Source organism: Leuciscus leuciscus (genome assembly GCF_965113295.1).
Source record: "Leuciscus leuciscus genome assembly, chromosome: 1".
Lineage (NCBI taxonomy): Eukaryota > Metazoa > Chordata > Actinopteri > Cypriniformes > Leuciscidae > Leuciscus > Leuciscus leuciscus.
Window position 1 is genome coordinate 11,721,931 of NC_138725.1, and position 5,339 is coordinate 11,727,269.

The following is a 5,339-nucleotide window of genomic DNA, read 5'->3' on the forward strand; positions in this document are numbered from 1 at the left end:
AAGTATTTCTCCCATTGAAAAAACTTTCCCTTTCAATTGAGATTTGTTTTAACCTTTTTCTCTCTCTTTCCCTCATTTAGTTGAGTGACGAAGTGTCCACATCACTACACTGTAAAAAATGCTGGGTTAAAAATAACTCAACTTGGGTTGTTTTATAACTCAGCCGCTGGTTAAATATTGCACCAGCCCAGCAGTAGTTAATTTGACCCAGCAAGATGGGTCGGTCATATTTAACCCAACAGATGAGTTAAATATTCTACCCAAATGCTGGGTCAAACTAATTACAATTATGGGTTGATTTAACTACATACTTTGGTTAAATAGTGTACCCAAATGTTGGGTCAATTTAATTACAATTATGGGTTGATTTAACTACATATTTGTTATATAGTGTACCCAAATGCTGGGTCAAATTAATTACAATTCTGGGTTGATTCAACTACATACTTGTTATAAAGCGTACCCAAATTCTGGGTAAAATTAACCCAAATGCCAGATTAATTCTAACACATTACAGTACAATTTAAGAAAATAAATTGCAATAGACTACCCATAGCTATAAAACTGTTAAACTACAAACTTAGAACAGAATACATGCTAGATTTATGCATATATTATGCAATAAACACTTAAACAATACAAAAACAAAACAACAATGTAATCTCTGAATTTTTTTTTTATTAACATTAATTAATTGCAACAATATAGTGGAACTGGTGCAGTTCATATAAAAAATATAGTGGAACTGGTGCAGTGGAGATTTGCATGCCTTGGCCTCATGAAGGTACTCCACCATGTTTATTCCAGGCTAAAAAAAGAAAGAATACAAGAGAGCGGGAGTTAGAGAGTGCAAGTGAGTAAGGACCAAGTGTCTACCGACTACTATAGTATAATTAAAATATAGACATTGTGAGGACCATTTTCCTGGTCCTCACTAGAGAAATTGTTTTATGATAAAGTCTAGTTAACTTTACAATTTGGAAAAGATTCGGTGCATTTATAATTCAAAAAGTTGAACTGTAATAGTCTACATCTCATTGCACATAACAAAATATTTTTTGATTAAGTCTTAGAGCATATAGCTCACATTACAGAAAACAATTTTAAAAAACGATTCAGACCTCAATTGACCTAAAAAGCCATAAATTGATTGACGATATATCATTACAATAAACATGTTCAGAAAACGAATGTGGCCCACCTATCTGACTATCCTATCTGGCCGATGGGCAGCGGGGTTAGGTCAGATAGATGGGCCGCAAATGCTTTGTAGATTTAGAAGACTTCTTTAGAGTCAACCTCATAGAGTCAGATCCAAATGGGTTAAAATACAACAGTGTCAACTTTCTGATAATTATGTTAATTTCTGCACTCAATACTTTGTTGGTGCCTGTTTTAGAACAAATTACTGCATCAGTGCGGTGTGGTACAGAGGTTACCAGCCTGTGGCACTGCTGAGGTGTTCTAGAAGCCCAGGATGCTTTGATAGTGACCAACTTAAGCTTATAGAACAGCCATTTTCTGAATACTGTCAGGCTATATTTGATGCCTGTCCCCAAAAGTATAGTAAAAAAACACCTGGATATGCATGTGTGCGTGCACAGTCTTGAGTTCAGATATGTTGATAAAATGAATAAAGTTTCCCCCTTTAGATGTGCTTGAGGACTTACAGGCTTATGGTCGATGAAGGCCAAGCTGCATTCCTGAATGGTGTGGCAAACCACTTTCGCACCGCGGCCATCTCTCCAAGTTGTAGGTGGAAGCAAGGCTGGCAGTTGCCTCAGGGCGAGTTCCCCAACACCATCTGTAAGACATAGGTGTCAATACAATGTGGAATGGCATACCTGTGATTTCACAATCCTCGCAATATCGTCGCATAAATATCCTGCATATTCCATCGCATTTTTTAAGAAAACGTGCCACATAATCAAGGATTTTTGCCCGCAACAATCACAAAAAAACTCTGCGTTTTTCTGGAGGGACTGGTTAATGTTATTAGTTACACCGGTACTGCTGTGTTGACTCTGCTGTGAAAACTTGGCATTTTTTGTACCCAATTAGCATAAAGAGGCTGACGGATTTATTTAACTATTCCTATGATGATATCACTCACTATTCTGGCCAAAATTATGTGAAAAGTTTTTGGTCAAAAAACTTTAAAAATGTTGGAAAGAGGAATGCTAATATATTAATATATTATATTACGAATATATTACCTGGTGTTAATCCATCCAGGGGCAATGTCAGCTCTGTCTTGCCAGGTACAGGATCTTCTCAGCATAGATGGGTAGCCATGTTTCAAACAACTTTGATGCAGTATCCCAATGCAGGACAAGAAAGTTCTGTGCAATCTATAAAATGGAAAACACATTTTTAAAATTAATTCAATGTAGCACACTAATAAAACGTTTTAAACAATGCATCCTCATATTCAAGATCATATTTCCCTATACCTACCATGCCTTTGGTCATCAGGCGAAGGAACTCTTTGAGGATCTGATCGATGGTCCAATTGTAGTCCCTAATCCACTTGGCCCTGTAGACTGCCGTGTTCTGCATGTAGGTCTCTATCTGGCTGAGGGGCTGAGAATTGTTTCTCAACCATTATTTAAGCTGTGACGCACGTTCGTCTGATATGGTACATTCTGTAAAAAAGAACAAAGTTGTCAGTCACTGAAATATGATTGTTTTGCTTCATCAAATAATTATTCCGTTTAATAATTACCTGGTATGAGAGCCCTTGCAAGAGCGCCATCAACTTAAGTTATACAAAATATAGAGAAAACAATCCTCCCTCTCTACAATTCATATGACAAATTGCATAAAGTTACATGTAAATTGTCTATGTTTCTACTCCACAATAATATTTGTGGCTGCTCATTGCATAGGGCACAGAAATATATTATATATTTCTTAATGTTACAGGCCCCGCGCAGAAGGCCAAGTAACGTTAGAGAGACAGTTCTGCAAAATAAGTGCATCCGATCTTTATAATTATGTATACATAACTTAAACCAAACACAAATAAAAGTAAACTCATAATGAACACTATAACCTTGTAACTGGAGTCAATTTGAATCGAATTAAACACATTTCACAATAACCTCGTGTGTTACAGCGTTCACAAAATGGCGGACAGTCTGCATAAACCTATATTCAACATATTCACAACCCCGAACGTCATTAACGTTACCCGAAATATCTGCGGTATGAACATATACATTTACATTACAGTGCATATTATCAAGTTGTTGTAACAATAGTACCTGCAAAATAACAGGACAAATTGATGAAACAGGAGACACCGCGTCACGTCGCACCAAATCCTCAGAAGATGTGAGGGGGCGCAGGCGCGCACAGAGTCCTCCTTTCAGTTTTCAAAATTGTCCCGGTTTCTCACCACAAAAGACTATATTCTTACACTAATCATGTAATGATTTACTTTCAAGTCCCACATCTCTGCATAAATAAAAATAAACTTTTGCTTAATGTATAATACCTTACAAAAATGTAATTCAGACCAAGCAGGCTATCCGTGCTGATAACGGCTAAATGGCTAACGTTAGCTACGTTGTTAGCCAAACCAACCAACTAGCCTCGACATCGACAATATACAGATAGTAATTTAATAGGTAACGCAACACAGACAATGTGAATTAGACATGTAGTGTACACATACCTTTTATTATTTGTTTGCCTCGCTGGATGATCAGTCAGGTTCTCTGCCGGCGTGTGGACTCTGGTGACGATATGATGACGTTCGAAGCACAAACAACCCACGTGCTGGGTCAAACGATATAATGTTGGGTTGATGGATTTTGACTCAACACATGAGTTGCACAAAATAACCCAACTTCCATATAAATAACCCATAATGGGTAAAGAATTTCATAACCCAGCGGTTGGGTAGATTAAATAACCCAGCATTTTAAAAAAATACCCAACTTCCATATAAATAACCCATAATGGGTAAAGAATTTCATAACCCAGCGGTTGGGTAGATTAAATAACCCAGCATTTTTTAGAGTGTAGCCTACCTGTCTACACTGAGACCAAAACTTAGACATTACGACACTTCACTATTGGTGTACAGTCACTGAAACGACACTTAGCTGTTCAACCACATATAGGCTTACACCCCACACAGATCTGTGTCAGTCTCTTCACCCCAGCGTGCCAACATGTCATGGACGACGAACCCCACTGACGACGTAGACGCCTGTCTCAGAGGCATTACAGACTGCCTCACACCAAAGACAATTGAACTGTTATTGTTTTTAATAATAATCATAATTCTGAGAAGATTCCTGACACATGATTCAAGCCAGAATCAGAACCACAACCAAGTGGAACTAACCAAGATTATCTGTTCCCTAAGCAATGCCTTCACAGCCCAGCTGACACTAAGCGACAAGCACATCACCCACCTTCAGGAGGAGCTGACACGTGCCCAGAGCCGCATAGACAAGCTGGAAGTGAAAGTCCAGGACAACTTCAAGCGTCAGACCACTGAGTTCCTGAGAGAGCTGATGCACACTCAACTCTGCACAGACCAGCTCAAAGCGAAAGCTCAAAGGAATAGTTCACTTTAAAATGAAAATTCTGTCATCATATACTCACCCTCATGTTGTTTCAAACCTGTATGAATTTCTTTCTTCTGCTGAACAGAAAGGAAGATATTTAGAAGAATGTCAGTAACCAGACAGTTTCTGGGTCCCATTGACTTCCATAGTATATATTTTTTCCTACTATGGAAGTCAATGGGACCCAGAAACTGCCTGGTTACTGACATTCTTCTAAATATTTTCCTTTCTGTTCAGCAGAAGAAGGAAATTCATACAGGTTTGAAACAACATGAGGGTGAGTATATGATGACAGAATTTTCATTTTAAAGTGAACTATTCCTTTAAGTGCCTGATGAAATGGAGCAAGAAACAAAGAAACAAGTTGACAAGCTCCAAGAAGCCCTTGCAGTCACTGAACGTGACAAACGAGAATTAAAGACTGTCCAGAAGCACCTGGTAAACCAACTCCAGTCTACTGAACATCAGCTAGAGAAAACCAAAGCTGACATTGAAGATAAGAACTCTGAAATTAATGCTCTGAAAGACCACCTGGAAAGGTGCAGTGCTGAAATCGACCATCTGACCCAACGGCGGGATGACGCCCACGACGAGCTCTACGCGGTCAGAGATCTAGCATGTTTTCAAACAAAAACCAGAGCCAAGAGGGGAGAGACCTCCCTCAGCATCACCACTGCTGAGCAGAACAGAGTCCCCCATCCAAGAACTGCCAGAAGAGGTGAATGGCCACAACCCGAAACGTCACCAGCCTTCACC

General features: G+C 38.9%; 1 long non-coding RNA gene across 1 annotated transcript; it reads right to left on the bottom strand.

Annotated features, from left to right (window-relative positions):
* Positions 1 to 707: 707 nt before the first annotated feature.
* On the bottom strand, positions 708 to 2,614 carry LOC309478478. The gene is made up of 4 exons (XR_014199007.1): positions 2,458 to 2,614; positions 2,217 to 2,351; positions 1,671 to 1,804; positions 708 to 808 (listed from the first exon to the last, which is right to left on the bottom strand). It is a non-coding gene; the product is annotated as an uncharacterized lncRNA (long non-coding RNA).
* Positions 2,615 to 5,339: the final 2,725 nt, after the last annotated feature.